Genomic DNA, 23,401 nt, shown 5'->3' with positions numbered 1-23,401 from the left:
AAACTCAGCATGGTAGCGGAACAAATATTATAATACAAAATAAAAAATAAAAATGCACTACCAAACGAAACCCGATAAAAAATTAAATTTCCCAGATTGCCAGGAATTGCAAGCCATTCAGCTCGTTACAAGAACATTTTTTCGCTCAGAAAATACAAGAATGAAAATGAAAGCACTTTCAGATGCAGTAGCCACGCAATATGCAAGAAAAAGTTCAATAATGCACTGCGAGGTCTTTAGCAGCTTAGAGCAACAGACATTGTGTCATTCCTTTCCGACTAACAAAAAAAACAACCAAAACGCAATCGTGTATGGTGTCGAGAGTGTGCTCAATTTGAAAGAAAAAGGACTTTGAAAAAGAAAGATTCTCTTAGAGGTCACTATAAATAGAACAACTTGCTCTTATTTTACGTTGCTAGTAGCAACTTTTTTTCCAACGCTTCGGCTGCCGCACTTTATCGCGGTTGCATTTTCATCTCTACACTAGTTTTCCTTCCTGAGGAGTATGTGCACCCGTGTCCGTAAGAACACTCGCAGTATTTGGCTAGCAACCTTGTGACAATCGGGAAAGCAGTTAGCAGTCATTACTTTCCAAAGCAGAAGCGTCCAGTCGCGAAAGGGTGATGCGATTCTGAATAAGTGCATTGCTGTTTGCTCGAAAAAGGCCCTCTGCTATTTCTAAGAATTGCACAACAGTTATCGATGGTGAGGCTAGCCGCGTCGTATCTGATTAAGATTTCAGCTGCGTTAGCTTGCTAGCTTTGTGGCATGTTATCGCTTCCATGCACACTGAACAGGTAGAGACATTTTCCTTGCTTAAACCAACAAGACAAAATCCTGAAGCCGGAGCATAGCTACCATTCTTGCTTGATTTCAGGAACTGCGCCACTGTTGCCGCTCTAAGCACAGAGCGAAGCTCAAGCGGTCTCGGAACTGGGTTCTTTGACCTCAATGTAGAAAAAAGGTTTTCTAGCGCGTCTTGATATCTTGCAGAAAATGCTACATCGGCCAAACTGGCCGTTGTATCAACATTTGTCTCATAGAGGACAAGAATCTGGCAGCTGCTATATCAGGCCCTGGACACTTGCAAACAATGTAAACATAATGAAAAAACTTGCACCCTATTTTTTGAGTGCACACGTGCGATACTATATGCAAATGCAGACCAGAAGGAGCGGGAGGTATTGGAAGCCTTTCGTATACATGTGGAAAGGCAATCATGTGTAAATGTTTACCTTTCTACTAAAGAATTGAAGTTCTTGTACCGGGAAGAGCCGTTACGCATGCGATTTGATTTTTGATGTTTTTGGCACCTGATAGTCACCTATAAATGCGTGGTATTTTCGGGAATAAAGTCAGTTGATGCTGTTGTGTTGTCTTCTTCTATCCTGTTGTCCCTGTTTTAGCGCTACTATGTCCTCTCAACCGCACAGTACACAGGCCTCTAAATGTTTGCCTCTATAAAAATTCTACTGCCGCGGCTTCGATCGAACCCGCGTCTTATCGGATCAGCAGCCGAGCACCATAACTCCTGAGCCAGCGTGGCAGCGCCCGAACTGAAAACACCTATTTTTAAAAATTGTGTGAAATCTTAGGCGAAACACACTGCATAACATGAGCAACGCTTAAAAAAAAATACTGAGTGCTTAAAACTTATGAATGACATTTTACCGAGATGTGATCACGTGGTGCGGATACACTGATAATTATAAAAGGGTTTCACCGCAAGATGAAAATTTAAGTTTATGCGATTTTCAAGGCCGTATTAAAATTATAAGTTCCTCCATATTGCACAGCTCAGTTCTTACAATGTGAGGCACGATATTTCATCTTAATAACAATCCTATGACACGTTTTGGTTAGTGCCGGTCCCTTTAGTCCATGTGCGACGTTTGTTGTTCGGTTCCTCCGATCAATACATTTTTCGAAAAAGCAACACTCTTCGTAACTGCATTGTCGACGTCATTCAAGTAATCCCCGGTGATATCTCGGCAACGTGAGCGCTCTGCAGTATTGCCTTGTTATTGTTTATAACTCTTAGCTGCTTACATTACAATAGTATCTTGTTAATGATGATAAATATATATGGCGCCAAGGCATCTGCAGCAAAAGACGGCAATGGCTGAAGGCTTTTTTTCTTCTAATTCATCGTGGGGTCAAAGACCAATTTCTTGAGCATTTCACCCTAAAGAAGAGGAGCACCAGGCAGGGGAAAGCCTGCACCCATTGTGTCACCGGTGGGTATCCGGCGGCACCGGGGTTGAACCTCGCACCTCCTGCATGCAAGGTGGATGCTCAGACCTGCGGTCCATCTTACCGTTTTTGTTCTGTGCATGTCGTCTTATTAGATATGGATTGTGATTGGTTATTAGTTGTGTAGCTTACATGACGGAAGCCAACAGTCAACAAAACCAAGGAGCATAGGGGTGTTTTTTTATCTGTGGTGAAAGGGTAATTATTTTTCATATAATTGATTACAAAGCTGAACAAAAACAATAGCATGTCGCCGATGGGATTAAAACCCACAACCTCCGATTTTGGTGTCGTGTTCAACCAATTGAGCTACGGCGATGGCTGTCCAACCTTGTATTTATGCGTAGCAGCCGAACCTTGAGCGTATTATGTCCTGTATTACCGCCATTGCCACGCAGGAACGTGATTGGTGAGAACCCCCTCATACTACCCATGGCATCAAGACTGCCAGAATCGAGGCCCTCGTAAGCTACTGAGCAGACAAGGGAAGGGAAAAGAGGGGCTCGTTATTACATAAACGATGGAAGCCAAAGGTCACGCAAAATTCAGAGGTTGTGGGTTCGGATCCTACCGGCGACATGTGGTTTTTCTTCTTTCAAATCAAAGATCTTAAAAATAATTACCTTTTAATCTCCCGCTGATGAACGCGACAAAGTAAAACGCCTATGCGCATTGGTTTCGGTGACTGTTGGCTTCCGTCATGTATGTCATAACAAGACCCTCTTTTCCCTTAAAGGTGCACTGAAGAGGAATCTGAACTCGTCTTTTTGCCGCGGGAACTTGATCTACACGCTCCTAGCATTCTTAGAAACTGCGACTTATTGCCCTGTGTGGCCGATTTCCTTAATTAAATCGAATTAACGCCCGGCTCCCGTCTTTTTTTTTAATTCTCCCTCGTACGGTGGGCGGAGTCGACCAACGCGTGGAGTGCCTTTCAGCCAGCTCCGTGGAGGCTTTGCTTTCACTTTATGTTGTTTGTTAGGTTTCCCTGAATAAATAGTTTCATTCGCTGATAAAATAAGCCCGCAGAAATAAAAATACGCGCGGACTATTTGCTTCTGCGGATTACTACGTATTACCCACCTACAGGGTGGTCTTCACCTTGGTGCTGTCCCACATGACTGTGTCCACGACAGGCGTGGGGGGCGACCCTTACCTGAACTCCACCATCGGCGCCTTGTCCGAGTACCCGATGAGGCTGATCAACGTGGTGCTCATCAAATACTGCCAGCGCCGCCACACCGCCTGTGACACCCTTAGAGTGTGTGGAGGTAGCGGTCTCTGACTCAAAGGAGATATCCTCGACTCAGCGTTGCAAGCTCAGGGGAGACCAGCTACCAAGAGACAAAAGGTTTTTGGTCGTTTGGTGCCCAGCTTTCGCAGGTCGCAAGCCAGAGAATCGGTCGGAGCCAAAGGTTGACAAACAAAACAAAGTTTATACAGCAATGAGACAATACAGAGGATTTCACAATCACTAGAACAAACACACATACAAAGTGATTAACAAAACAACGCCACTCGTGCAAAGTTACACTCGAGGAGATTACAATACACAAGAATTATTGCACTTTAAGTGAACTAACACCAGAGACAGGTAAAGAAACAAAACAAAATTTGTTCACCGGGCACTGCGACAGTCCGACGACCACAGGTTCGCGAAGATGCCGTCCCGTAGACTGGCGTACGCTGCCTCGTTGAACCGTGGCTGGGCGAGTGGTGTGGTCTCAGGAGTCGAGCGGGCGCGCTTCGATGAAGCTTAGGCGGTGGCTCGGACTAGTCGACAGTGAGTCAGTGGTTTGAAGAGGAAAGGGGGAGGGCACGAGCCTATTATACTGGTGGCTGACCACCACGCCCATTGCCAGCGTACCGATAGTAGTAGAGAGGGAGGGGGAGAAAAGAGACGATTTAAGTGGTGTTTAATGGCGCATAAGCGGCTAAGGCTATCAAGACGATAGAAGAGGAGTGCGCCGCCGCATAGTGTGTCATTTGGCACTCGCCGACCCCCTTAGGCCTGGAAACGGCCGTGGAGACCAGTTAGTTCAGTAGGAGCTGGAAAGCTTTGGTGGGCTGGTGCGCTCCAGGGAAAAGGAGATCTTGCTGCGAGGAGCAGGGTAGACCCAGGAGGCTGAAGCCTGCCGCTAATTTGTTTCTGTGCACAGAGAAGGCCAAGCACTCACAAAGAAGATGCTCCAGGGACTCCATAGGGCTGCTGCAGTAGCTGCAGGCTGTAGAAGGGATGAGGCCCAGGCGGTGAAGTCTGGATCCCGCGCTGGCGCTGCTCACTCGAAGTTTCAACAGGATCCTCCTCTCCTGGCCGCTGAGACCAGAAGGGAGTGGCCGTGGTGGGTGCCCCTCAGCGACTCTTGGGTCCGGGTGGTCGGTGATTGACTTTGCCAGGTCCAGGGGACACACGGCCGTTGACAGTGGGGTGGAGGGGTTGTGTCCTTCCTTTGCCAGAATATCCGCTGCCTCGTTTCCTGGAATTCCAGCGTGGCCTGGGATCCAGCAGAGGTGGATGGTGGACCCTCTATGGGCAATGGCATCCAGCCTGGCCGCTAGCCTCTTCACAATGGGGGATCCCCTGGAGGGTCTCTGGAGGAGTTGGAGGGCCGTTCTGGAGTCTGACCAGACTGCGGCCACACGGACTTCAGGTCTGTCCTCCAGGATATCGCCTGCCATGTGAATGGCTGCCAGTTCTGCTGTTGTGGACGAAGCCACGAAAGGCAGCCTGGACTGTCTGCTGCAGCTGAGGGAGGGGGCTGTGCAGGCTGCTGCAGCAGACGGGCAGGTCCCAGGCACGACAGAGCCGTCTGTGTAGAGGTGGACTGCTCCGGCAGGCTGGTCGTACTGGAGTGCGGCCACTTCTTGACGGAGGCTAGCTGCTGGGGTGTTGTTTTTGGTACGGGAGTCAGGGAGGGAGAGCTGTACCTTGTAAAGGTGGCCCTGGTCCGGGCGGGGGGGGGGGAGGGATACTGCCTCGGGCTGTCCCCCTACTAGTTGTTCGAAGGCCCCGGTCACCTGACCCATGCGGGAATGTGGCCTGCTCGGGAAGCGGTCAAGGAGGGGGCGGCCATCTGTAGCATTGTGGAGGCGCACGACATGACGGAGGGCCGTGCACCTAGATAGGAGCTCCAGAGGCGGATGGTGGCCCACTGCTTCCTCTCAATTGCCAGGCACTGGGCCTCAGTGAGCTGGACCAGTGGGAGGGCATATAGTAACTGGGAAACTGCCATGCCTGAGAACAGCCGGAGAGCCAGCTTGGTAGTGATGCCCCTGCCTCTGGACAGGAGGGACAAGATGGCTCCATGGACTCTTGAGGCCTGTCTGAGGTAGTGCTGCACTCCAGAGCGCCAGGTGAGCCGGGTGTCGATCCTGAGGCCAAGGTACATTGCATCCGACCTCCATGGAAGTAGGTGGCCCTCCACGGAGAGGAATGTGGTGCCAGGGCGGGCACCCACCCTCTTCTTGAAGAGCATGGCCTCTGTTTTTGTTGGGGAAAGGCTGAGGCCTCCTGTACCAAGGAAGGTGGCAAGAATGCTGATTGCCCACTGGACGTTCCGGATGGTCTGGACCCTCTGTCGTCGGGGGCCTTGGCACCAGATGGCGATATCGTCCGCGTATATGGCTATGCGGACGGGCAGCCATGTGGGAGGAGCCTGGGCAGAAGGGCCATGACTGCGTTGAAGAGGAGGGGACTGAGTACGCTCCCCTGGGGAACTCCTCGGTAGATGTTCCGTGGCGTGCTTGTGCGGTGCCCAGGCGGACCAGGACCTGACAGGAAGCCCTTGATGTACTGAAGGAGGCAGCCGCTGACGCCCATGGTGGTGAGGGCATCCAGGATAGCCCCATGGAGGATGTGGTCAAAGGCGCCTTTGATGTCAAGGAGGGCCAGACAGACAATGTGTTTCTTGTGCCTTGCATCCGACCTCCATGGAAGTAGGTGGCCCTCCACGGAGAGGAAGGTGGTGCCAGGGCGGGCGCCCACGCTCTTCTTGAAGAGCATGGCCTCTGTTTTTGTTGGGGAAAGGCTGAGGCCAGACAGACGATGTGTTTCTTGTGCCTTGCATCCTCCAGTGTGGAGACCAGGTCCCCAATGGCATCAGCGGTGCAACGATGGCGCCGCAAGCCTGACTGCTGCTCTGGGAAGAAGCTGGTTACCTGGCCGATCCACTCCAGACGGTTGAGGGCCATGGCTTCGATAACCTTGTCCGGGACAGAAGTCAAGGCCACTGGTCGGTAAGATGTCAGTGCTGTTGGAGGCTTTCCTGGCTTGAGTACAGGGACAACCAAGGCGGTCCTCCAGGCCACAGGGAGCTGACCAGTCTGCCAGACTGAGTTGAATGTGGTTAGGAGGTTGCCCTGGAGGTGATCGTCGAGATTCCGGAGCATTTGGTAGGTGATACCGTCGATGCCCGGGGCCGTGTGTCGCCTTGAACGCTGGAGGACGGCAGAGAGCTCCCGCAGTGTCAATGGGGAGCTGCAGATAGGAGCTACGTTGTCCACCTGAGTGGGAGGGCTCTGGATTGCCCCCAGTGAAAGAGGACCAGGTGTGCGGGGAGGTGGATCTTCTGACGTGAAGAAGACGTTTGCCAGGCGCTCCGCCAGGTCCTGAAAGCTGATCCCCTCAGCCACTGCTATTGCCAGGTGTGGGTTAAGCTGCATGCGGGGGGCAAGGAGCGACCGGAAGAGGCGCCATGCCTGTGCCGAACTGCAGGTGGCCACGAGAGATGCACAGATCCCCTCCCATGACTCGGCGCGACGGCCGTTTTGGCTGCGTCCAGGCGGTTGTAGGAGGTCCAATCCTCAGGCCGCTCTGTCCGCAGGGCTCTCCTCTCCGCCTGGCGCCGTTGGGCTCGGAGTTGCAGCAGCTTGAGGAGTTGCACCTGCTTCTCTTAACTTGAGGGAGCTGGGGCTGCAGGTAGGTCTTCTATACTTGAAACACTGTAGATATTAGAATCATGATCATAAACATGATCTGCGGACTGGCAGCAGCTCCCTTTCGAGAAGAGGTTCCTAGAAAGGCAGGCACAGTATTTATGAGCGTACAAAGGAAACTGTTGCTGCCCATGCATATATGCCAGGTTGTCATCTGGCACGTGTGCTTGCGGCGCCGGCTGTTCCGAGCTGGTGCTTTCATGGACACCACCATGTCTGCTCTGTGCAAAAGAGATGTTTGCCTTTCAGACCTAGGATAATGCAAGGCAGTATCTATTCTGCTGGCAGCCAGGAGAATTTCCAAGCTCTCGTCTCTGCCTGGCTAGAGAAAACTCAAATTTTTCCATGAAAACAGCTATTCTTTTCGTAGTTTTATGCAGTCTTTCAGGAAAGAAGGCACCCCAGATGTTGCCTGCCACAATGCATATGTTACAAATAATTATCAAAGAAATCCGACTGCTGCTTGGGATGCAAGCAACTGAAAACGGGGGCATAAGACCAGATTTCTTTATGCGTGACAACTAATATCCAGCTTTCCAGTTTATAAGACTCAGAATAAACGCGTCCAGATCGCAGTGTGGAATTTTGGCATTGTTAAAATCCAACTAAGTAAAGACTATAATAGGTGCCCCCCCCCCCCTCAAAAAAAAGTTATTAAAAGGGGAGAAGACCACTTGTAAGCTTTCTTCACTGCTTTTGTTTTCTGCTATATGTCCAGCCACGCGAACTGCGATCTTTTAAGCTCTGGACTCCGAAGTTCTCAGAAGCCGCGTGTAAAACGACATATATATCAAGACGTACTCTCGAAGTGTACTTGTAGCCCTGAGGATCGGAAAGTGCCGGCCGGGTCACTCATATGCTTTATTCTACCAGCTGCGACTAAAAAATAAACTGCAGGGAGACTCGCATGTCGTGAATAATTAAGCAGAAAACTTGTTCTCGCTTTACCACAAGTCCATGAATCATGAGACTAACACTAAAATTAGACGCCACAATATGCTTGCCAACGGTTCTGCCGGTTGTTTCACACGTTCCAGGCTGCCCATGGTCACATATGAAATTTCTTGCAAATCTGCAACGCAAGGTCACTCTGCGAAGCACAAACACAGTAAAAAAAAGAGCGTTAGAGAACAGAGGTACACACAATTTCGTTCACTATTTGCGAACATGATGCAAGTGCACTGCCAAAAGCATTCACTTGCCGAGGACCCTGTTTGCTCCTGCAGAGATGATCTCTCCTCTCCCAGCAAGTCTGGCTGTGCAGTCAAGGCATTTGGTGCGCACAATACATCCGCTGTGCCAGATCCGCTCTGCAAAAAACCTTTTAATTCCGGTTGGCAAAAAGCAATTACAGAGGTGCGCAAAATTATGTTTACGCGCACACACGATTGCGAACATTGCACTTACAAAGTCGGCGCTTTTGGGCTCCCTTCGCTGCTGTCTCTGGGCCGTTGTTCTTGGCAGGCAGTGCTGCGAACTTGGGTGCAAGCACGTTCCATTGCGGGCGTTCACAAACATACATGAAGCAGCTAAAGCCGCATGTTGCCCCTCATACTCGGCATGGCCACAATGCAGAGCATGGCATAGAGCTGTGGCATGGCCGTACTGTATCGAAAGTTACGTATTTTTTCAAAATGCTTGGAAGTTTTCAAGACAAAAATAACTTTAAAATTAGTGGAGACTTTTAGGTAGAAATATGCTGTTAATTCAGTACGTCAAACATTTTTTTGTGCTTACTAACTGTTTGCCTTGGTGCCGTAGTTGCGTACACACTGACGCCTGCCTCAACCGGCCTGCTTGATTCCAAACACCGTGTGCGTGCGTCTCTAAAACTGCCAGATAATTATTTCCAGATTCCGAAATGGAAAAAAAAAACTTCAAAGTGGGCGACTCCAAATGCAGAAATGAATTGAATCAAGCACCAGCGAGGAGGATCCTCATGAGGTACGGCTCTTGTTCTAGATACTGTGATGGTTATGTGTGAAATCAATTCAGATGTGTACAGAGCAGTTAACATTCTCTTTGCAGGAGGAAAAGGATAACAAAAAGAGGAAAATGCCAAAAAGTGACATCCTTGAAATTATTGACAGAAAGAAAAAGATGAAACAGGTGGCAAGGAATGGAGAACTGGAATGGATGCAGGCGAAGATTGAGTGGGCTGAAAGCGAATTAAAACAGAAGGAAGAGATGATTGCAAGCCTCAAGGAGACTGTAGTGAAGCAAGAGAGAAGAATTCTAAAGCTAACAACCCTCAATGAAGGACTGCAAGAGGCCATAATAAACATGAAAAGTGAAGGTACCAATCAGGTGCACTTCCAGGGGGGGAATTTTTTCCAATGCTTGGGTGAAATGCACTTTTTAATCATTCTCAGTGGGGACTGTTGTCCTAAATGATGAGTGGACAACAACAGCCTTTTGAACCTCAAGCACATGAACAGAATAATTGTTATGTTGAAGAAATCTATGCATGCAAAATAAAGTGTGCACAGTTAACAAGAATTCCAAATGAAGGCAGTGTAGCAAAACATTAACTGATGTCTTCCTTTGGGGCAGCCACACACAGCTGTAAATGATCTTTCAATGTTGAATTCTTCTAGAGTTTTTGCTGTATTTCAGAGCTGCTTTTCTCTTGTGAAGAAAATTGTATGCTATGTTGAAACTAATTGGCTACCTCTGTTTTTGGGCACATTCTATATGAACCTCTTCACAGCTTGCACCAAGTAAGGGAGCAATATGTGATGCCACCTCGGTCGCATCAGCCCGCAGCAGCAGGTGCATCTAATTTTGGGCCACAGAGACGAGTCCCCCATCCTCTCCAAGGCCTGTCGAGAGCAATGCAGCGTTGAAAAGCCACCAGGAGACAAAGTATGGGTCCACTGTATCAAGCCGCTGGATGGCTTCTTTTAAGCCGCTGGATGGCTTCTTTTAATGCAGTGAAGTCCTGAGCTATACGACCGGGCTTTCATTCAACAGCCAACATGCACCTTGGATTGGTGGTAACATGAAAATTGCAAATACTGTATGTATCTTGCCATAGGAGAGCAATTTAACCACTCAGCTCTCGTTAGTGTGCTTTGCCTACTGAGTAAGCATGACACACTGAAGTAGTGGAGGCATTGTCTTATGTCAGTAAGTACTCATGAACAAATTTCTGAATTGTTGCTTCCTCAGGTTCATCTGGGAAATGAATTGGGAAAAGAATTATCCATTCCACGACATTTGCGGGCATTGATAGAAGCCCAAACCAAAGATTCCCTCTTTGTTAAGGACCTGCTCGTGGCCGTGTGGCACCCAGCAGTGCTCCTGAGCAAGTCACTTGAAGGCATGTAACTGCTTTGCATTGATTACTTATATATTAGGTGGTCACTGCCATGCATAAATGTTGCATATTTCCTTACGTTTTCAGGGAAACACTGCCCGCATTTTTCCGACCGACCAAAGAAAGAGCCCCTTACACCGTGGAAGGTGTCTGTGCTGAAAGGTACAGAAATGCAGCATAACACAGATAACATAGAAATCAGTATGACAAGTTTATTTGATTAGTATATTTTATGGTGCAATTTTTTTTCTAGGTTGCTACAGGGAGAGCCTGCGCTCACAGGGTGTGCCTTCTCGCAAATGCGATTCGTGCACTTTTTATCGGCTACTTAAATACGCCCTACACTTGAATAAACGTTCATTTTTCTGGTTCTAGTGACTGTAAGGCTGCTTCCATGGTTCGGCGTTCTGCGGGCACGCTATGGATATGCAACATAACCCCTCTCCCCCCCCCCATCTTTTTTATTAGAATAATCTTGTACTGCACGTCAACGCGGTCATAACCATGCAGGGCGGATAGAGTTGGTCGCGCGCCAGATGATGTCGCATCCATTTCAAGTCAAAAACCACATTGCCCGCAACATGTGGAGAGTAGCACGCCTTGCAAGTGATAGCTTCTCCATGGCGTGCCTGCAGCCGTCATCACAGCCTGCCCCGCTGCCGCAGCGACCTCAAGGCGGTGGTGAACGGAATCGCTTCACACCGGCGATAGACATTGTCCTTCTGCAAGAAGTGCAGCGGTTCGTGCCTTTCGCTGATGCTGCCAGGTGGTTGGACGCTGTTAGCAACGTGAACACATCCACAGGCCGCAACTTCACAATGCGCAGTGGTAGGGAAAGGCACGACCTGATCCTTACGCACTTCTTGAGGAACGAAAGAAGGAATTTGAAGAGGTAAGTGTTCCTCGCGTCTTACTCGCGTAGTACTTCGAAATTCACGCAGTACACTCCAAAGTCACGGCGGCCTTTTTTTAAAACAGGTCGGGAACAGAAGACTATAACACCCGCGACCAGTTACTACAAGATGTTGCCGACCTGGCGCGAGACCATGGTTACAAGCCGAAGGCACCGGCCAAGAGGGCGAAGGCGCCCACAGAGTTCCAGCTGCGGCCGCACCCTCCGTCTGCTACTGCCGAGAATGATAAGAGGGAGGCAGAGAGAGGCGCGCAGCCAGTTGAATCTTACGCCAGGGTGTCAGCTCAAGCAAAAGGTAAGAGCAAATCTTTGGTAGCAAGGTGTCCAGAATGTAGAGGCTGGTTGGTTAAACTAACAAACAACAGTTCCCGAGTACATTAGGCTACAGTGTCAGCAGCAATGGGATAAAAAGCAATCTGCTGTTAATAACTTTGCGACTGTTACAATTTCAATTGTTCACTGTGCTGCAATATATCTGAATCCAGTGAAATGTCTGCTTTGCTATATTTTATTACGAAACATTTTTTGCCATCATGAAGTCACCACCTGCATACAGACATAATATCCACCATTTTTTCACTTAAGAAAATATGTGTTGCATGTTTTTTCTACAAAAGATGAACGTGTAGACCAGGAGTTGCTGTGCCACTGTGCTTGCTGATGGTGCGCAGGACATTCTTCTCAACATTTATGCTGACGACGCCAGCTGTGAGACAACCCAGGAGCACAACCTGCCGGGTAGTCAGACCGCAGCTGATAGGCGCCAGTGCAGAGCGATGTCGAAGCAGTGACCTCTTCAGAAACACCAGCTGGCAATGTCGCTGCTGTTCGCAGCCCTGCACAACCAGTAACTGCTGGTTCATGCCAGACACCGTCTGGTGTTCGCATGATGCCATTGCGAGGTAAGCAGACAAGATTACATGATCACTTTTATCCAAAAACCCTTATGGCCTGCATTGGCACATATGACACTTGCATGTGCAAATACTTTACCATGTCAGTATTAGCCGTTATGTGCAATGAATCAGAACATGGCAGTAGTAATTAAAGGACGCATATGGATGCTGGTATTCGTTTCAGCATGCATAACACTACCTTAGCGCACAGCAGCATTTCACAACATGCTAAGTACTGCCTGATGTTTTTAATTAACACGGTATGCTAAAAGTCTATTCCGGCGCGTTTTTACAGTACACGGCGGCGTGTGCGCAGTCGGGCTCCCAGTACTCCGGTAACGGTAACAGGGTACATGGTATGCTTCAATACAGGGACCGCCGTGCGCAACTTTTTTAGGTGAACTTTATCAAGAAACGGGGGAATGACGACTTCCGGGATTATAAACACGCGGACGTTTCGGAGAGCCCAAGCAAAAGTAATGTGAAATGCTAAAGCCGTAGATATAGTCCGACGTAACGCGTGGCCGTCACTCTCCGCGACGTTATGCTGGCGAAAAGCCAACGTCTATACTTCAACGCAAGGACGCAGTGGACATAACCAGCGCCACCCGGCGCAGACCGACGTCGCTGACCCGCAAATAGCCTCTCGGCTATTTCTCGCCGACCACACCAGGCAGCGTCAGCCACGCATCCCAGCATTCTCCGCACGCAGTGGCAGGGAGAGGCAATGGCGGCACGCAGCTACAGCGGAAGCGCTCGTATATCGAGAATCCAATGGACAGCGCCGAGCCGTCAAGTAGTGATGTGGAACGGCTACTTGAAAGAATCTGCGCACATCCCTGTGTCTACGACACAAAACGCTTGGATTATAGGGATGTCGAAAGGAAAAGAAATGCGTGGGAAGCGATTCGGAAGCTATGCGGCCTCGTCACAGGTGAGTGTCTCACTGACTTGACATTTGCAGTGCATACTGTGCACTGCCTGTCTTAATGCACGGATCGAAGACGTGTAATGCCTTTATTGTTTCCCTGCGGCCGTCCAAGAAAGTGAGTCTTTTAGTTAGTTATATTGATTTTTATGGCGCAAAAGCAACTGAGGCTATGCTGCTCAGCGGCTTTTAGCGGCTGCTTAACACAGTGGGGGAAATGACTGACCGCCTTGTCTTGTAGCTAGATTAGTTGATCAGAGTGCAAGATCGAGAAAAACACTTGCTGAGTCGTGCACCGTATGTCAATGTGCGATAACGAGAAATAGCTCGATTACCACTTTATGCGCTGGAACACGGTGTCTAGATTTACTTTAACAGTTTCGCGACCTGCATGGAACATGGAAAGAAGTAAAATATGTTTGGGATGGTTAAATAAATAAATGGTAAATTGGTTTTTGAGGAAAGGGAATGGCGCAGTAACTGTCTCACATATCTCGGCGGACACCTGAACCGCGCCGTAAGGGAAGGGAGGAAGGTGGGAGTGAAAGAAGAGAGAAAGAGGTGCCGTAGTGGAGGTCTCCGGAATAATTTCGACCACCTGGGGATCTTTAACGTGCACTGACATCGCACAGCACACGGACGCCTCCTGCGTTTCGCCTCCATCGAAACGCGGCCGCCGCGGTCGGGTTCGAACCCGGGAACTCCGGCTCGGTAGACGAGCGCCTTACCACTGAGCCACCACGGCGGGTTACTTATCGCGCTTTTGGCAATGCAAGCAAAAAAAGAAATGCTCACAAAAAGCGCACTCGATCTGGATCACGTTGTTATCGATAGTTTGCCATGCTAACTGGACCCCATTAGGTGCACCACTTTTCGAGGCAATCAAAGGAAGTAGCTAGGGAAGTGCACGGCAGCTTATGTCACTTGTCTTTCTCTCCCGAAGAATTACTTGGTGGTCTCATCACTTCTGGACATTTCTTCTGTTTGCCTGCGTTTTTAACGTGTTTTTCTTTGCTCGCATGGTGTCTATAGGTTGGGAAGGAAAGCTGACTTGCCACTAAGCACAGCACTGAAGAGTTTTGTTTTAACTGCAGGTACTGCATTTTTCTCTTTCATCCTAAAACGTGGTGTCGAATTAGTGACATATATATTTGTTCCTTAGTTGCAGAACTATGTATGTGCAACCTCCAACCTCCAAAAGCTCCCGGCAGTGGCAGGGGATAGAGATACCTCACCAGTACCCGCAGAGCCGCCTAATCCTGATGAGCCTGCTCCTGGCTGGATGGCACCACCCCTCACCCAGCCAACAAGGGAGCCATCAGCTCAGGTGGCAAAAAAAAGAAAGGGAGTAGTGATGTGTTTGAACAGCAGCTACTGTCCCACCTGCAGCATAAAATGTCGGAGAATGAGGCATTTGGCCTATCAGTTGGGCTGTCACTAGAAAGGATGGGGAGACAGACCGCAGCCAGGTGCAAGGTACAGATCATGCAGGTACTCGAGGAATACGAGGGCTGATAAATTGCAGCAGCTTTTTTTTTTTTTTGTCGGGTACCACACGTTGGTACTGCTGCTAGGGTACTTGGTTTGTTTTATGGGGGGAGGGACGCTGTAGTGGAGGGCTCTGGATAATTTAGACCGCCTGGCCTTCTTTAGCATGCAGTGACATCGCACAGTAGGCGGGCCTTGAATTTTTGATTTGATTTGATTTGAGTTAGGTTTAGTGGCGCATAAGCAACTAAGGCTATCATGCGCCAAGCTCAGGGTATGGAAAATTCTTTTAAATAGCTGTTATACTAAAGTCTATGTGAACGGCGGTGTAAAGGGCCTAAAAAGTTAATTCGTGCGACGTAGTAAAAATATAAGACAGAATTTTAAAAGAGACATGGTAACAGCTTTAAAAAGTGTTGGCGACCTCAGCAGCCATCCTTGGCTGTGCAAGGATCTCGAGGTCCCCAACCGATAAAATAGTGACCTCAGCCGTCTTCTCACGACGAGAGGGTGGCTGAGGTGTGGCTCAAAAAAAAAAAATTCGCAAGTTGTAAACAGCTGACCATTGTTCAGAGTTTCGAGAGTACGTTGGCTTCTTTTAAAAAGTTAAAAACGCTTGACTTATCAATAAGAGCTTCTTCACCTAAAATCAATGACGGATGAAAAGGGATGTGTTGGTTGTAAAACGGGGTAAAAAACCTGTGTCTGAGTGTTTCAAGTTCTATGCATGAGATTAAAATGTGAGTTACTGTGAGTTCATCTCCGCATTTTTGACAGGTAGGTTTGTCTTGTTTTGTTAATAGAAAGTTGTGGGTAAGGTGCGTGTGTCCAATACGTAAACGACATAAAATAACTTCAAAAAAGCGTTCCTGATGTGTGCATGATTTCCATTCTCCTAATATTGGTTTTATTAAGTGCAGCTTGTTTTTAATCTCACTATTCCATGTGCTCTGCCATTTGTTTCTCAGTCTGCTCTGAACTAGCTTCATGCAATCATTATGTGGCATGCTTATTTTTTGTATTTCCTTGTTGTGGGCTTCAGCAGCGCATGCGTCCGCTTTCTCGTTACCATCGATTCCAACATGGCTTGGAACCCAACATAATTTTATGTTATGCCCTTGTGTTACGATCCTTGTTATGTTATGTAAGACCTTACCTATTGATGGCATGACTGCATTTCTGGAGTGTAGTGCTTTCAGTATACTGAGGGAGTCTGTGTATATAATACTGTTTTCGATGTTCTTGCTTATTATTTTCTCCGTAGCAAGAAACACAGCATAACACTCGGCTGTAAAAACCGATGCACACTGCGGAAGCCTTACTATTTTTTCCCAGTTCCCTTCCACTACTGCACTTCCAACATAATCTGTAGTTTTCGATCCGTCTGTGTAGAACTCCGTGTAGCTATCATATTTTTCCTGTAGTGTAAGGAACTCTTGTATGATGTGTTCTGCTGGAGTTTGTCTCTTGTTGAACTGTGTAAGACTTATATCACAGACCGACGGAAAACTGTACCAAGGGGCAAATGCGTCGCGACGTTCTGCGACCTTTGGTAGTGTTTCTGATAAGTTAAGTTCTCGGCAGATCTCCTCAAATCGCATTAGCAAAGGCCTGGTTGCTTGGGGCTTATTTGTAAATATTATTCGAGAAGGGCATGTTGTGACAATTGAATAACACACGTGTTTTGTTCGCGACCTAATTCTAAGAATGTATGAACATGTAAGTGCTTTTCTTCTATCTTCAAGTGATGGCTCATTTGCTTCAACAAGAAGGCTCATTACTGGAGACGTTCGGTATGCTCCACAAGAAAGGCGGAGACCTAGATTATGAACTGGATCTAATCTTTTTAGATATGAAGGCCTTGCCGAGCCGTACACTATACTCCCATAATCTAGACACGAGCGCACTAGAGAACGGTAGATATGAAGGAGGCATGCTCTGTCAGATCCCCAGCGTTTCCTTGAGAGTACTTTAAGGATATTCATTGCACGGGAGGCCTTTACTTTCAAGTTGTTTATGTGCGGCAGAAATGTAAGTTTTTTATCAAATGTTATTCCTAAAAATTTATGTTCTTGTTTTACCGGTAGTGTGGCTCCATTTAGGTGTAAGTTCGGATCGATCTGCAAGCCTCTTTTAAGCGAGAAAGCAACAGCCACTGTTTTCTGTGGAGAGAACTTGAACCCATTTTTGTCTGCCCAGATTGCTAGCTTGTTTAATGTGAGTTGTACCTGCCTCTCACACGTTGACAGGCTGGAGGACGTGCAAGCAATCTGAAGGTCGTCGACATATACGGAATACATAATGGAGTTGGGAATTATTTTCGCTATCGAATTCATTTTCACGACAAAAAGAGTAGTACTTAGGATACAGCCCTGGGGTACCCCATTCTCCTGTACAAAGCTCTTCGAAAGGGTTGCACCCAGGCGCACCTGAAAAGATCGGTCCGACAGGAAATCCTTCAGGCAGTTCAACATCCTACCCCGGATTCCAAGATCTGCCAAGTCGCGTAGAATCCCGTATCTCCATGTGGTATCGTACGCTTTCTCCATGTCGAAGAAGACTGCCAGACAGTGTTGTCGATGTATGAACGCCTCTCGGACTGTGTTTTCTAAGCGGATGAGATGGTCAGTTGTCGAACATCCCTTTTTAAATCCGCACTGGTGTATGTCGAGGAGTTCACGTGATTCCAGAATGAACATTAGCCTAACGTTGAGCACACTTTCAAATGATTTTGCTATACAACTTGTAAGAGCTATGGGCCTGTAACTATTAGGGGAGGTGGTCGGCTTTCCAGGTTTTAAGAACGGTACAATAACTGCTTTTTTCCAAGCCTCCGGCATCTTTCCGGTCACCCATATCTTGTTGAAAAATTGCAAAAGTGCCCCTACAGCAGCTTCGGACAGGTGGGCAAGCATTTCATAGTGTACATGATCTGGGCCAGGTGCTGTCTGTTTACCGGAGGACAGTACGTTTCGGATCTCCTGAATTGTCATTAATGTATTGTATGTTTCGTTTGTACTACCAGTCATTGGAAGTTTCTGCTTTTCAGTGGTGTTTTTGTGTTTTAAGAATGACTGTGTGTAGTGTGAAGAGCTTGAAACGTCAGAGAAATGTTGTCCTAGTATGTCAGCCTGTTCATTTATACTTGTTTGTTTTCCAGGGGCTGTTAGAAATGGTATTGTAAAGGGAGAGAATTTTCCGTCTAATTTATGCACCTGTTCCCACATGTTTTTTGATGTAATTGAACTATTAATAGATGATACATAGTTTTTCCAGGAGGTCTTCTCGGCATCACGCCGGATGCGGCGCGCATTGGCTTTCGCCTTTTTAAAATTTACAAGATGCTGATGCGTTGGGTATCTCCGAAAAGTCCCCCAGGCCTTGTTTTGTTTCTTTTTTGCCTCCTTACATTCTTGTGTGTACCAGAATTTATGTTTATGTTGTACGACTCCTGAGGATTGGGGAATACATTGGTGCGCAGCAGTAATAATACAGGTTGTGAACCTTTCATTCAGCTCATCAACACTAAGCTCATCCGAAAAGATCTCCTCGAGAGTGACCATGTCTTTAAATAGCGCCCAATCTGCTAAGTGTAGCTTCCAGCGACGTGGTTTGCTCGGGATGACTTTCGGTGATGATGATAAACTAATTATTGCAGGCAGGTGGTCGCTTCCGTAAGGGTTATCGAGGACGTCCCATTTAAAATCAGTAAAAACAGATGGAGAAGTAAAAGATAAATCTAGGCAGCTCATTTTTCCTGAACTCGGAGAGCAGTATGTTGGTTTCCCTGTGTTGAGCAGGCAGACGTTATTGCACAAAATAAAATCTTCTAAAATATGCCCTCGGTTGTCAGTTTGATCGCTCCCCCAAAAAAAGGAATGTGCATTGAAATCTCCTACTACCAGATATGGCTCTGGTAACTGTTTAAAAAGTGCCTCTAAATCATGAAGTGTTATAGTGAGGTGTGGTGGAAGATATATGGAGCATATTGTTATTGTTTTATAAGCAAGAACGGTGACTGCAACTGCTTCATATTTTGTTTTAACCTTGATTTCACGCGTTGCAACTCCACTCTGCACAACAATAGCAACACCTCCTGAGAGCCTGTTAGCCTGCTCTCGGTCGCACCGAAATACTTTATACTTCTTTAGTATATTCTGCTGTTTGGGACCTAAGTTTGTCTCCTGTAGGCATAAAGCCACAGGTGAAAGTGTGTTTAGAAGTTCTTTTATGTCTGAATAATTATTTAATACTCCACGGCAGTTCCAGTGTATAAGGAAAGCCATGTTGGACAATTTTGGGGAGTGTAGTTAAGAAGTTACAATACTGGTTTTGGGGGTGCCATTACTGGGCTCTTATCTTTTCTTTTTCTTTCGAGAGAGCTGCGCCGCCGCTGCAGCGGAGGTGAGCTCTCCATTGTGTCCATCGCCTCGCTAGAGGCTCTGGAGGCCCTCGGAGATCCCGCGGGTGTGCGGTTTACAGGCCTCTCCCGACTGGGGGAAGCCTTGCGGGCAGCCGGCTGAGGGGCCGGCGGGCCCTTTTTGAGAGGTGGCAGGGCAGCCTTGGCTGCGCCTGCCGGGGACGGGGAAGGCCCTGCCTCAGGCTTTGCCTGGGCATTGGCCGGAGACCGGTGTGGTGTGCCGCCCCTGCGCACCACATCAGCAAAATTTGTTCCTGCAGTGAAAGAGAATGTGTTGATGTTATGTGACAGTCGATTACGAGCTTCTTTGAATGAAATGTTTTCTTTTGTTTTTAGAGTAATTATTTCTTTTTCAGTTTTCCATCTTGGGCAGGATCTTGAGTAGGCGGGATGATCTCCCTCACAGTTTGCACAGCACAGGGCTGCGGCTTCACAGTTCTCAGAGACATGCTCGTGTGAGGCGCATTTTGCGCAGGTTTGTCGACCACGGCAACTCAGCGACCCATGGCCATATCGCTGACAGTTGAAACATCTTCTGGGGTTTGGGATGTAATGTCGGACTTTGATCTTCAAGTAGCCTACTTCGATGTATTCAGGGAGGGTGCTGGAGTTGAAAGTGAGGACGAGATGTTTGGTTGGTAGTTCTTTGTTTTCTTTTCTGATTTTGATGCGAAGTACATTTGTGACATTTTGGTCTTTGAGACCCTCAAGCATTTCGTCTTCAGTCAGGTCGAGAAAGTCAAACTCTGATATCACACCACGAACGGTGTTCAAGGATCGGTGTGCAGTTGTTGTGACAGGAATGTCCCCTATTGAAACTATGCTGGACAGTTTGGAGTGCTGGTTGCTGTCTTTAATTTCCAGAAGCAGGTCACCGCTAGGCATTTTTGACAACTTGTAGCCCGTGCCCAAGGCATCGGTCAGACATTTGGAAACTATGAAGGGGGACAATTTTCTGGCAGTTTTTTCAGCTTCACTGTGGATGACGTGATATTTTGGAAACGTTTGTTTTGTTTTTTGAAAGTACTGGGCTGTAACTTCTTCGGTCCGCACTCTTTTTGGAGTGCGATCATTGTTTGATGAAAGGGATGCCATAAAAAATTATGTTCTTCGGCCATGGTGCCAGCCACCCACCATGGAGCCCAACAAGGGGACGGGACAGGAACTTGAAAACCAAGCCCTGCCCACGCCAGCTGTACACCACTGCTATAACCAAATATGGGCAACTCAGGGTAGTTACACCACACAAGGCTAACCCTAGCCGCCTATGAAAAGTGAAAACACCGAGAAGAGAGGAGGAAACAGGAGAGTTGTAAGAAAGAGACAGGAAAGTTAAAGATAGAGGGGAGGATAGGAAAAGGCGACTGCCGATTTCCCCCGGTCGGGTCAGGCCGGAGGTGCCGTCTACAGGAAGCTGGGGCCAAAGTGGTGTGTTGCTTCCGCCGAGGGGCCTTAAGGGTCCAAACGCTCGGCATCGGCTCAACCACCAGGATCCCCTTTTCCCCGGACACGGCGATGCCACGCACGGCTAAGCGTGGATGCTCGGGTCCGTGGTGATGCATTGTTCACCATCATCCCCCTGCGGGGATGTCCCTGCGGATGCTCGGGTTAACCCCGTGGTGTCGCCACTCACCAACGTCTGCATGCTGCAGACGCCTCCCTGCGGGGAGCCTTGAATTTTTCCTCCAACGAAATTCACCCACCGCGACTGGGATTGAACCTGCATTTGTCAGGTCAGCAGCCAAGTGCCATAACCACTGAGCCATCGCGGCGGCTAGTATAAATCTTAATGTAAGATAAAATTCAAGAGTGCTGTGCAAAAAAACCCCTCAAGGGAGACCCTCCATAAGGCCTTGACCAATTGGCATGACATTGCAGTTAATCCCATTCCATTGAGACACTTGCCAGAAACATCCAGTTGAGGATTAACCTCAACGTCATCAAAGCCAGTCACACTACTGGCTGGAGGGAGGGCCTCCTTTGAGGGGCATGCGCTGCTGCACACTTGAGTTGTTTCCGAGTACAGATATTGCAGTCACTGAGAATATGAGGTGTTTATTGGAAAGAGTTTGTGGGAAAATTTATCCCTATTTCATGCAAGCAAGATCATCTCTTCCAGAAAGGCTGCCGATTGAAATTAAAGTCTTTTAAGAACTTCCATAACAGGTCCAGACACAGAGGTTCCTAATGCACAACCTGCAGATCCCAGCATTCTGCTGAATTATCCCAACACTGTGTGCCCTCTGAAAAAAATACTGCAACCGCAGAATTCAAATGCTGACGACATGATCTGCACTGACGTGCTCAACGGCATTGTGGAAACAGTGTCGACAACACTGAAAAAGAAATTTTGAAGGACTTACTCGACCCAATGTTGAAAACACCTGTTTACAGGTATGTTGATACTATCAATGAAAAAGAAACTCGAGTGCAAGATTTTCTAGCAGAGTTGAGCCCCGAAAAGGCTCAAAACCTACATTAAAAAGGTGGCCATTGAAGGTACCGCCTTTGTCAAAAGTAACCAGGCTGCATGGTTTGCTTCTAGCTCGCTTCGCTGAAACTGAAATGGTCGTCAAAGGTAAGGACAGGGGGTCTTCTTACCTTCCAACACCTTTTGATCTTCAGAAAAGCCACAGGGGCTCCACTATACAAGCTAGAAGCAAACCATGCAGCCTGGTTACTTTTGACAAAGACTGTACCTCAATTGATGCCTGCTCACACTGGGTCAGGCAAATTGTCCACGGTGCGTAATTAAATTATAGTATAAGGTGGCAAGCACTTCTTCCATACATTACATGCCTTTATGTATGTTTGCACCTCTGGCATTTTGCAGATGGCATGAAGAGCGCTCGGTTCGTGTCAGCAGCACAAAGGCCCACACTATCAAGACCAAAAATAGTGCTGATGGTTTGAAAAGAGCTGCTCAACAGCTAGTCAACACATCATCTTACAGAAGTGCTGCAATGCACTACGGTATGTACTCGAACAGCATTGAACATTTAAACAAAACGCATATGCAGTAATTTTATCGGTCACGAAGTTGCACCGCAAGAACAATCCGACATTCAATCCTAATCTTCGTAATTTATTTGCACTAAGATTGAGCACAGAAGCCACAGTAAGTGAAGAGCTTCAAAAAAAGCTTGGTGTACGCATTGTGCAGGTAAGTTATATTGTTTCACACGGCATGAGTTACTCCTTGTGTGCCCAGTTTCCCATTATGCGGCCATTTCAACTCAAGCGCTGATTCCAATTCCTCATTTTCTAGACTGGACTGGTGCTCCCAGAGCAGCCATGGCTGTGCTGCAGCCCCGATGGACTTGTGAAGATTGACAGAGAAACCGTACTAATTGAAACTAAGTGCACGCACAAGCACAGAGACAAGCCATTTATAAATTATGAAGGGTACAGCTACCTTACCTATTTAACATTCATTGAGGATGTCATTGAACTGAAAAAGACGCATGCATATTATACACAAAGTCAAGTACAATTGTATATTCTTAATCTCCGAAGGGCCCTACTCTGTGTATCCACCCCAAAGCATTCTGTTATGATTAAGGTGATTCGAGACGAGTCCTTCCTCTGGAATCTAATACCCAAAATGGAGTACTTTTATTTCAAGTTTCTGATTAATTCTCGGCATGTAAATTGCATGCAGCTGAGCCTTTGACAACGTACGCAGTAATAGCAATGCAACACTTATGAAACCTCATTTTGAACGGACAACACAGCGCAAACGGGGACACTTCACGGAGAAAGAAGAGCACACAAAGTGAGCGCTGTCCCTCATCCGCAGTCCCCATTCGCACTGTTTCCCGTTCAAAATGAACGTCACCTGACAGACAACTTGCTATCCTACTTATTTAACCGACTTGGCACTTGTTTACTGGAAAACGATCGAGGACTGTACGTAAAAGACGGCTGCGCCTGATAAAATACAGGGTATCAAAACGCGACAATCTCACCCCGCAATCATGACTCGACTTTTACAACACTCCTGCAGGCAGAAGCCAGTGAATGCCAGAAACAACTGCTGCAGCCGCCGCTTGCATGCCCTCCGTTACTGAGTCGAGTTGGTAGAGACTAACCCCCGATTGCAGAAATCTAACTTCACTCGAACTTGTATCGCGCTTGGACATGATTACAGTAAGTCGACTTGAAGCATCAAGCCGACTTCAGGACCCCCAAGTTTGGTTTCGTGTTTCATAGACGCTCAACCTGACTTGCTTCGTCAAGTGAAGCACAT

At 47.7% G+C, this 23,401-nt stretch overlaps 1 pseudogene; it reads left to right on the top strand.

Annotated features, from left to right (window-relative positions):
* The first annotated feature begins 6,442 nt into the window (after nt 1-6,442).
* On the top strand, nt 6,443-10,942 carry LOC149333190 (uncharacterized; annotated as a pseudogene).
* The last annotated feature ends 12,459 nt before the right edge of the window (nt 10,943-23,401 follow it).

This window comes from Amblyomma mixtum, chromosome 8 (genome assembly GCF_055824585.1).
Source record: "Amblyomma mixtum isolate Tamu chromosome 8, ASM5582458v1, whole genome shotgun sequence".
NCBI lineage: Eukaryota > Metazoa > Arthropoda > Arachnida > Ixodida > Ixodidae > Amblyomma > Amblyomma mixtum.
The sequence above is the reverse complement of the archived record's forward strand: the minus strand, read 5'-3'. Positions and strand labels throughout refer to the sequence as shown.